This window comes from Bubalus bubalis, chromosome 10 (genome assembly GCF_019923935.1).
Source record: "Bubalus bubalis isolate 160015118507 breed Murrah chromosome 10, NDDB_SH_1, whole genome shotgun sequence".
Taxonomy (NCBI): Eukaryota; Metazoa; Chordata; class Mammalia; order Artiodactyla; family Bovidae; genus Bubalus; species Bubalus bubalis.
Genome location: NC_059166.1, coordinates 47,247,682 through 47,259,720, shown reverse-complemented (window position 1 = coordinate 47,259,720; position 12,039 = coordinate 47,247,682).

Genomic DNA, 12,039 nt, shown 5'->3' with positions numbered 1-12,039 from the left:
GAGACAGCAAAAGAGACACTGATGTATAGAACAGTCTTATGGACTCTGTGGGAGAGGGAGAGGATGGGAAGATTTGGGAGAATGGCATTGAAACATGTAAAATATCATGTATGAAACGAGTTGCCAGTCCAGGTTCGATGCAGGATACTGGATGCTTGGGGCTGGTGCACTGGGACGACCCAGAGGGATGGAATGGGGAGGGAGGAGGGAGGAGGGATCAGGATGGGGAACACATGTATACCTGTGGCGGATTCATTTTGATATTTGGCAAAACTAATACAATTATGTAAAGTTTAAAAATAAAATAAAATTAAAAAAAATAATAATAAACTAAGAAAACAAAATTATAGACACATTTCAAAATAGACTGGTACAAAAGTAATTATGGTTTTGGACCCCGATTTTAAATCATTTAAAATAGGCTCAAACACTTCTTTATTAATCAAAACAGGAACTATTACACAATCAACACAAATGTGCCAATGAGAAATGTTTGTTTATTCTTGTATCATAAAAATCCGTAGCTTCCCAGGTGGTGCTAGTGGTAAAGAACCCACCTGCTAATGCAGCATACATAAGAGATGGGGGTTCGATCCCTGGGTCAGAAATATTCCTTGGAGAAGGGCACAGCAACCCACTCCAGTATTCTTGCCTGGAGAATCCCATGGACAGAGGAGCCTGATGGACTACAGTCCATAGGGTTGCACAGAGTCAGACATAACTGAAGTGACTTAGCACACACAAAAATCCATATTTCAGAATTCAGTGAACTCTTAGGAAGATTTTCTGTGTCCTGCTGGTTGTTGAAACATTTTCCCTGCAAAAAGTTGTTGAGGTGGCAAGAAGTCAGGTGAATATAGAAAATAAGGCAAAACTTCGTGGCCCAATTCATTCAACTTTTGAAGTATTTTCTATGTGACATTTGGTACTAGTGATAAAAAACCCGCCTGCCAATGTAGGAGACTTAAGAGATGCAGGTTTGATCCTTGGGTCTGGAAGATCCCCTGGAGGAGGAAATGGCAACCCACTCCAGTATCCTTGCCTGGAGAATCCCATGGACAAAAGAGCTTTGTGGGCTACAGTCCATGGGGTCACAAAGAGTTAGACACGACTGAAGTAACTTAGCACAGCACAGCACATTGTGTGACCTTCGATCAGGTTTTATTGTGGAGAAATGAGACCTTTCCATGGACCAATACTGGGGTTGCAGGAGTTGCAGTTTTCAGTGTATTTCATTGATTTGCTGAGCATGCTTCTCAGATGTAATGGTTTCCCTTGGACTCAGAAAGCTGTAGTGGATCAGAGCAGCTGCAGACAACCAGTGACCATGACCCTTTTTTAGGGTGCAAGTTTGGCCTTGGGAAGTGCTTTGGAGCTTTTTCTCAGTCCAGCCACTGAGCTGGTCATTGCAGGTTGTTGTATAAAATCCAATTTTCATCACACTTCATAATCCAATCAAGAAACCATTCACTGTTGTTGTATAGAATAAGAGAAGATGACACTTCAAAACTATTTTTTTTGATTTGTGATAAACTCATGAGGCTTTCCTGGTAACTTAGCTGGTAAAGAATCCATCTGCAATGGAGGAGACCCTGGTAGATTCCTGGGTCAGGAAGATCCACTCAAGAAGTGATAGGCTACCCAGTCCTGTATTCCAGGGCTTCCCTGGTGGCACAGCTGGTAAAGAACCCACCTGCAATATGGGAGACCAGGGTTCAACCCCTGGGTTAGGAAGATCCCCTGGAGAAGGGAACGGCTATTCACTCCTGTATTCTGGCCTGGAGAATTCCGTGGACTGTATAGTCTATGGGGTTGCAAAGAGTTGGACATGCCTAAGTGACTGTCACTTTCATGAGGCACCCACTTATTGAGCTTTTTCACATTTCCAATTTGCTTCAAATGCCAAATTACTGCAGAATAGTCAACACTGAATTCTTGCACAACTTCTCATGTAGTTGCAAGAGGATCAGATTCAATGATTCACTCAGTTGGTCCTTGTCAACTTCCAATGGCCAGTCACTGTGCTCCTCATTTTCAAGGCTTTAGTCTCCTTTGCTGGAGAAGGCAATGGCACCCCACTCCAGTACTCTTGCCTGGAAAATCCCATGGATGGAGGAGCCTGGTAGGTTGCAGTCCATGGGGTCGCTAAGAGTTGGACATGACTGAGTGACTTTACTTTCACTTTTCACTTTCATGCATCGGAGAAGGAAATGGCAACCCACTCCAGTATTCTTGCCTAGAGAGTGCCAGGGATGGCGGAGCCTGGTGGGCTGCCGTCTATGGAGTTGCACAGAGTAGGACATGACTGAAGTGACTTAGCAGCAGCAGTCTCCTTTGCAAAACTTCTAGAATCACCACTGCACTGTACTTTCATTAGCAGTTCCTGGGCAAAATGCGTTGCTGTGAGTTGTCTCTGATGTCTTATGAAACATTTTGAACTAAAATAAGAAAATTGCTCAAATCTGCTTTTTAAAATCATTTCCCTAGTCTAAAATACATATAAAATAAACAGCAAATAATAATTCATTAGCAAAAACATAAAGCAAGAAATGTGCATTGAAATGATGTACAACAAAACCACACTTAAGAATATATTCCAATATCAAATGATGAAGTTCAACAATGCAAAACCAAAATTACTTTGCAATAATCTAATAGATACAAAAATTCTAATTTAACACTAGCTGATATATATTATAATTAAGTGTATTTTTTTCTTGGAAATGCAAGGGTAATTAACTAGCAGAGTAATTCCCAGTATTTTTTAACACATTAATGGGAGAAGAAAATCATATACTTTTTCATACATGCAAAAGTCATTTGAAACTTTTCTGCACTTATTTGTGCCTATAGAAATTAGGCTTATAGAAAGCAAGAACAGGCCAGAAATTACTTAAATTGGTAAAAGTTGTATTTCCAAAATCCAAAAATATGGACAAAGAATTTTCGAAATATTATCTAAGGTTTGGAAGAATAAATGGATCCTTGTTATTGCCCCTATTTTACAATATATTGTGGAAGGTCTCAACAGAAGGTAGTATGATAACCCATATAGAACAGAAAAGATTATGTTTTTATTATTTCTAGAAAATTTGGTGGTTTTATCTAGAAACCAAAGGTAATAAACAGAAAAGCTATTAAAACCAATAAAATACTTCAAGACCAATATTTGAATTAAAAAAGTTACCCAAAGTCAGCAATATCCTCCTACATCAGCAATAAGCAGATAATATAATAGAAAAGGTACAATAAACATGTGACATTTAATCTAACAAAATTCTATTAAAACACATTATATAAAGCCTGAATAAATGGAGAATTACATTATGTTCATAAACTGGCCAATTTAACATCAGAAGAAGTGAATTTTTTTGGAAATAGGGAAGGCTTTTTAAAACAAGCCACAGTAGTACAAGTAATGAAAAAATCTGCATTTATTCTACCATACTAAACAAAATGCCCCATTTAAAATAAAAATCTAAAGATAAGTGACAACTAGAAATTATCTGTAACACAGACAACACAAAGAGTCAATATCAATACAATATAAAACTTCAATAAAAAAAGAAAGCAATCTGTTAGAAATATGGTCAAATGATATAAAGAGCCAGTTGCAGAAGACATTAGAATGCCAATAAGCATATGAAACTATTGTCAACCTCACTAATATTTAGAGATACTAATTTTAAGAACATATTTTCACCTATCAGATGGCCAAAAGCTATAAATTCTGACATTATTAATGTGTTGGCAAGGCTATAAGGTAGTGATTCTCAAACATTGCTGCACATGGAAATCACCTGGGGTCTTTGAAGCACCCTAGTGCCTGGTTCCCACCCCAACATTCTGATTTATTTGAAATAGACTTTCACATGCATGCCTATGATTTCACCTTGTAGAGAAATATCATGTGCAATGCACTATAAAATTTATAATGTTCAAAGGAATATTAAGAGGAAGATTAGATTGCCTATTGCAAACCTAATAGGAAGACAATTATTAATAAATGGGGTAAGCAGAGACACATTGGGAAAAACTTTGGGAAATCGTGTCCAAAGAAAGAAGGACCTGTTTCATGATATAGAAAGCCACATGTTAGTGGAAATATTAAAGCACGTAACTTGGTACAGTTTGTAGAGAAAAATTCAGGCTATTAGATTGATAGATGGAATAGATGACCTTACAATGACCTGTGAAAATGTGATACTAGGACAGCTGCTAGCAGTTCAAACTGAATCTTCCTTTTCACTTTTTTTTTTTTTTTAACTCTAAGAATTCCTGACTCAAGGCTTTCTCCTGAAAACAAAAAAACAAAAAAAACAAAAAACATCATATTCAGAATCTGGTTGTGCATTCATTGCTTGTTTCTACATGGTTTTCTTGATCTCTCCAACTATGGACTTGGAGAACAGGAATATAACATTCAAGGTGCATTTAACCACATACTTTCCATCTTGGGAATGAGTGGAGATTTTCCTTCACCTTGTGGACTATACCGCACTTCTGCTTTAGAGCTCAGGCACTTAGCGGTCCCTCCGTCATTTAGTTATTTCAGATGCTTTGGAACATTGTAGCACATCCTCCTACAGGCCTGAGGTTTGGCAATGTGCAGTTTAAAAAGCCCTACATTTCTGATGCTTCAATTATTTGCTAAGAACAAAGATGACTAAATTTTCTGATCCTATATGCTGAAACATTTACTTGGGGTCTGGGAAGAACAGAGGTTTCGAGGCAAGTAAGCATATGCCATCATTCAAACAGCCCATCGTATTATATATATATACACACACACATATATATTTCAATGATTATATAAATAATGATTTTCCTACTAAGAACATGGAAAATTCCTTATAATACTTAGTGGAAAAAAAAGATTACATTTGGTCCACATATGTGCATGTATATTAATATATGTATAATGCTCTGTACATATCCTTTTCCTGATGATAATTTACTCCAGGTGTTTATAAATATAATTATGGGCAGCAGAAAGAAAATAAGGTATCTTTGACTACCAAAAGAAAAATACTCAAGCTTTTGAAATGGGTTATGAATCAATAGGCAGTGAAACTGTCGATTTGACTATCATCTTTAAAAAAAAAAATTAGGGGGGACTTCCCTGGTGGTCCAGTGGCTAAGACTCCATGCTCCCAATGCAGTGGGCTCAGGTTCATTCCCTGGCCAGGGAAATAGATCCCACATGCTGCATCTAAGGGTTTGCATGCTGCAACTCAGAGTTCGTTGCTTCAATTAAGACCCAGCACAGTCAAATAATAAATAAGTGAACAAAGAAATATAATTAAAAAAAATTTTTTTGGTCACACCACATGGCATGTGGGATCTTATTTCCTAACCAGGGATTGAACTCGTGCCCCTATATTGGAAGGGCAGAGTCTTAACCACTGGTCCACAAGGAAAGTCTCTTGACTATCTTGACTCCCTCATCTATTTGATCATTCAGTCGCTCAGTCGTGTCCGACTCTTTGCGACCCCATGGACTGTAGCCTACCAGGATTCTCCATCCATGGGATTTTCCAGTCAAGAGTACTGGAGTAGGTTGCCATTTCCTTCTCCAGAATATCTGGTCAAACCAGTCAATCCTACAGGAAATCAAGCCTAAATATTCATTGGGAGGACGGATGCTGAAGCTGAAGCTCCAATACTTTGGCTACATGATGTGAAGAGCTGACTCGTTAGAAAAGACCATGATGCTGGAAACATTGAAGTCAGGAGGAGGAGGGTGTGACAGAGGATGATGGTTGAATGGCATCACTGACTCAATGGACATGAGTCTAAGCAAGCTCTGGGAGATGGTGAAGGACAGGAAAGTCTGGGGTGCTGCACTTCATGGGGTTGCAGAGTGGGACATGACAGCAAGTGAACAACAGCAATATCTAGTTTACCTAAACTTCCCGGTTTCCTCATTTTTAAAGACGGTAACCTCAAGTTCTTGGCTAGTTGAATAAGAGAGGCAGGCAGAGGAGGAGGAAGACTAACCGGAGGGAGCTTTCAATGTGAATTATACTGTGGTGGGCATTTGCAAAGAACTTCACAACAATTTTTTATTGGAACCTTACAACTCCTCCATCAGTGTTACTATTATCTTCCTTTTACACGAGGAAGATGAAACTCAGAAAATTAAATAATTTGCCCAAGATCACATAGGGTATGACAAAGTGTGGTTTGAACCCAAAAGATCTGACTTTGCCATGAATCTATAGTCTATAGGGATTTGTTAAACATCAGTAGAAGATAAATTTGAAAAAGCTCAGTAATACCTATAAAAAGAGATGGGACCAAGTATTTATCAAACAAATTCAGTTTTATGTAAAAATACCTTATAAAAGAGTTCTTATTGAATTTTATAAAATACTCAACAGTGACATAAACCTGAACTCAAATACTGAAAGATATCACAGATTTATAATACCTTAATTCAGAATTTGTAATTAATTATACCTAAGCTAGATAAAATTTACCTGTGCACATTTTGAAGAAAAGAGCATTGTATGTAAAATAACCAAAAGTGATATCTTTAACAAAGTTAAAGGAACTCTTTGTGTGTATTTCAACATACTCATTTGCCACCAAATGGCACTGCTAAATTCAATACATTTTATTAAATTTAGGCCTGACATGATCTTCTTTTGGAAACCTATAACAACTAGTTCAAATTATGCTAAGTACTTTAAAGTAATAAAATATAATTCATTGGAAAATATTTAATAGTTCAGGCATTTTTCAAAATCAAATGAAACTTCCATTCAGTAATTTTAAATTAACGAGGTTTTATTACACCTATTTGAATGAATGTCTATAATTTCTGTTACTTTTGAAGAGATACTGGGGTTTGTTAAGATGTTTCAATTGTAGGATGCAATAAATGTTCGTTTTCCTTTTAATAAGCATTTCATTTTATTAGTCAAAGATAATGTTACAGTATTTTTTCATTTTCAGTTTTCTATTCAAATTGGTTTTAAGTCCACTCATCTGAGACCAAAAATACCTAGTATTCTTAAACTGCAAATGATACAGAAGTTTCTAAATTTGGAACGTGTTGTTCTTCCTCCCATTTGGGGGATTTTGTTTTATAGATGTACAATAACTTGCCACAGCACTTGAACAAAATTACTAATGCCATATCCAACGATGTTCTTATTATGTTATACCCCTGACACCAAAAGCAATTGTATGGGCTTAGGCACAGCATAGGTGCTTGTTCTCAGGCTGATCAAACAAGCTTAATTATGACCTCCAGATAAAGGCACTGCCATTAAGCCATTGAATTATCACAGATAAGGCTGAGTCTCCATTACTGTCTGATGATAAATCACAGCTCACAATGGGCAGAGGAGTCAGAGCTCACACAGTTAATCCTTTGAGGGTTTGGATGGGCCCGTTCTCCTACTGTTTTGAATCTATTTATATTGCACTCAGAACCCCCAAATGGCCTCTGCTTATCTCCAGCTTTAGATAATTTATGCTTTTTGGTGTGTCACCTCACTGCTGAAGCTGTTATCAGGAATGAGGAGGTTTAGGAAATCGGATCCAGTGAAATACTAATCCTCCTGCCAATTACTACACAAAAACAAGTTTTCTGTGCTGATTTGCTTTTGTTTATTTGATACCGCAAATGTGGATTTTATGATTACAGTTTAGGACAATTGTTTAGCTCCCAAACAAAATAAGCGTTTAATTTGACTAGCTTCCTCTTTTCACGAGAGTGGTTGGGCAATTTGCACTGATTCAAATGGCCAGATGGTTTCCCCTCTGTTTGTCACTGACTAAATAGATGTGTAAATATTTTTATTTTCATGGAGGGTTGGTCTTGAGAAGAGCATTTGTTGAAACCCCTCTCAATGGTGGACTTCTGGTCCAAGATGCACCCACCCTCATTTAGATTCTTCCATGTGAAGTGTCTTCTATGGGAAACTATTTCACATAGAAATATGATGCCTGTCTTGGAACTGCATTAAGTTGAAAAATTTTTTCATCCCTTACTGCTGTCCAAGTTTTATGAAATCTTATCTCTGAGAATTTTATGAGGTTGTTTGACTAGTCGTTAAATGTATTACTTTCAGTGATATGAAACATTCCTAAATGAGTAACTACCAAGCCCATAAAATTCTCATGTGCTTATTAGCATAGTATAATGAAAATTTGAAATGCAAGGTTAGACCATACTTTTAAACAGGCGAATTAAATTCATACTGAACATAGCTATGTTTGTCTCTTCATTCCTTTCTAAATAAGATCTCTAAGGTTTTAAGGTTTGGGGAGGATGCAGTCACCTGGTTGTCCAGATTGATCACCAATTATTCGACTCTTCCTGTGTTCACTATTGATGCCAGTTATTGAGATAGTAATCTTTGGAGTGATAAGGGAAGCTACAAAATTAATTCAACCTTGAGATTCCATTACACTTAATGTCACCTAATAGAACATTTGATATTTTTAATCCTAGTTAAAGACTTTCTCCCTAAGCAATTGCTGATGGCAGAAATGATGGAAGAGAAAAATATCTGAATTTATAACTTCTACAATTCTTTTTCTCTGGGTATATTTCTGGATACAGCATATATGTAGGTGGCTTCTCAAATGGCTCCTTGATTCTTCTATAAAAATGTGAGGTGAGTGTCTGTATTTCAAATTGAAAATGAAATGCTCATTTTTCTCTCATATATGAAAGCTTCTTCTCTTAAAAGACTTGCTTCTGCAAGGTATCCTAAATGTTAGCTTAGAAACTTTCTTACCTTTTTCTCTAAAGTACCAGAATTAAAACAAAACAAAACAAAACAAAAAACAGATAAGAAAAGAAACCTGGACTAGGAGATCCATGCCATTCCAGAAACTTAATAGTTTTGATTTTAACAAATCAAATTTTAGGTAAGATTTAATTTATTAGCATGTACTTTAAGTCACCAGCCAAATAATAAACTTCATTGCTTGTTCTATATTTATCACCTGTCACATTCCTTTTGAAGTAGTCATTTTTTTTTGGGGGGGGCGGTATTTTGTTTATTTCTCCCCCATTTAACCATATCAAGTTCAAATTCTTCAAGGACCAACAGACTGCACTATGGACTTTCATACACGTTTTACTGGAATCTACGGTCCTATAGCTTACCGCTCTTTGTGGAAACACATAACAATAATTAAACGGAGCTGCCACATTGTTCACGTCTCTATACCTGGAATGAAGTTCAAGGACAAAAGCAAAACCCCTCTCCACTTTGTGGCACAAGTAAATGATGCTGTGAGTGGGAAGTTGAGATTACTATGATTTTAGAAATAACATTATCTGTTGCCTCATTTGGCTGTGACTCAAAAAAAAATAAAAATTAAGTAGCTTTAAGGAATGTGTGTGGGCTTCCCAGGTGGCACTAGTGGTAAAGAACCCATCTGCCAATGCAGGAAACATCAACTTGGGTTTGATAACTGGGTAGGGAACGGAAATCCACTCAAGTAATCTTGCTGGGAAATCCCATGGACAGAGGAGCCTGGTGGGCTACAGTTCATGTGATCGTAAAAGAGTCAGACACAACCTCAGTTCAGTTCAGTTCAGTTCAGTTCACTTCAGTCACTAAGTCATGTCCGACTCTTTGCGACCCCACGAAGCACAGCACGCCAGGCCTCCCTGTCCATAACCAACTCCCGGAGTTCAATCAAATTCATGTCCATCAAGACGGTGATGCCATCCAGGCATCTCATCTTCTGTTGTCCCCTTCTCCTCCTGCCCCCAAGCCCTCCCAGCATCAGGGTCTTTCCCAAGGAGTCAACTCTTCACATGAGGTGGTCAAAGTTTTGGAGTTTCAGCTTCAACATCAGTCCTTCCAATGAACACCCAGGACTGATCTCCTTTAGGATGGACTAGTTGGACATCCTTGCAGTCCAAGGGACTCTCAAGAGTCTTCTCCAACACCACAGTTCAAAAGCATCAATTCTTCGGCGCTCAGCTCTCTTCACAGTCCAACTCTCACATCCATACATGACCACAGGAAAAACCATAGCCTTGACTAGACGGACCTTTGTTAGCAAAGTAATATCTCTGCTTTTTAATATGCTACCTAGGTTGGTCATAACTTTCCTTCCAAGGAGTAAGCGTCTTTTAATTTCATGGCTGCAATCACCATTTGCAGTGATTTTGGAGCCTAAAACAATAAAGTCTGACACTGTGTTCACTGTTTCCCCATCTATTTGCCATGAAGTGATGGGACTGGAAGCCATGATCTTAGTTTTCTGAATGTTGTGCTTTAAGCCAACTTTTTCACTCTCCTCTTTCACTTTCATCAAGAGGCTTTTTAGTTCCTCTTTACTTTCTGCCATAAGAGTGGTGTCATCTGCATATCTGAGGTTATTGGTATTTCTCCCAGCAATCTTGATTCCAGCTTGTGCTTCTTCCAGCCCAGAGTTTCTCATGATGTACTCTGCATAGAACTTAAATAAGCAGGGTGACAATATATAGCCTTGACGTACTCCTTTTCCTATTTGGAACCAGTCTGTTGCTCCATGTCCAATTCTAGCTGTCGCTTCCTGACCTGCATATAGATTTCTCAAGAGGCAGGTCAGATGATCTGGTATTCCCATCTCTTTCAGAATTTTCCACAGTTTATTGTGATCCACACAGCCAAAGGCTTTGGCATAGTCAATAAAGCAGAAATAGATGTTTTTCTGGAAATCTCTTGCTTTTTTGATGATCCAGTGGATGGTGGCAATTTGATTTCTGGTTCCTCTGCCTTTTCTAAAACCAGCTTGAACATCTGGAAGTTCACAGTTCATGTACTGCTGAAGCCTGGCTTGGAGAATTTTGAGCATTAGTTTACTAGCGTGTGAGATGAGTGCAATTGTGTGATAGTTTGAGCTTTCTTCGGCATTGCTTTTCTTTGGGATTGGAATGAAAACTGACCTTTTCCAGTCCTGTGGCCACTGCTGAGTTTTCCAAATTTGCTGGCATATTGAGTGCAGCACTTTCACAGTATCATCTTTCAGACACAACTTAGTGACATTTAAAGCAGTGATGATAGGCTATCTATATATTTGGGGATAGATTGAGATGGAAGGATCAGAACTGAAGATCAGTGGACAGTTGCTCAAAGGTGGTGTCCGCAGGACATTCTGGGGTCTTGGGCTCAGAGATGATACAGGTCTACAAGAGGAGTTTAAAGGAGATGGTAATAAAAATAATACATTTTGATTGTTCTGATAGATCAAGTGATTAGACAGCAGAGAGTTGGAAAACCACTGTAGAACTGTTTAGTATATATGACTCCATTCACAGCCTGTACAATTTAAACCCACGGCCACAAGTACCTGAGACAAAACAGAATTCTACTCAGACACTTCCTTAGTATTTCCCCATAGACACTTTGGGCAATTCAAAATAGAGCTGTTGTGTGTTATGCAAAAATACATAACTAAGAATAGAGACCTCGAAAAGTATATTTAAACCAAGAGGAATGGGAGCACAAATTTTGGTATCAGCCATAGAGAGTGAGGATTTTTGTCATAAATATTTGTACCTAGGTCTATAGTGTTACAATAATCATAAAGTCAAACAAAACCAAATGACCACATGTTGTGATCTGAGTTAAGCAAACAGGTATGGAAAACATGGAAGTCACCAGATATCTATGTCCACTTGCAGTTTTTTCTTTGTTTTATGCACGAATATTCATGTGGGACATTGACTTTATCTTATGAAAGCCTGCTGAGAAAAAAATTTATATATTGGCTTTTGGATTTTATGAGATTTTTTTTTTCCAGAGGCAAGAAGTCCAAACTTTTTACAAATCCTGCCAGCCTCTCTAAATCTGTGAAAAACATTAGAATACTCTGGAGCAAAGGTGAAAGTACTTGTGTTTATTTTTTTTTCCTCCTATTTTTCAACAGGGAAATCTCAAAGGCAAAGATATTTCTCTGTCTCTCACATTAATGTTTGGTACATTGGTATGGAGGAAGGACTGTTTCTCTGGAGACTCTGGTCCCCTTTTCCAATCTCTCCCACATTTGATTTCAGGAGATATCAAGTTAAAGAAC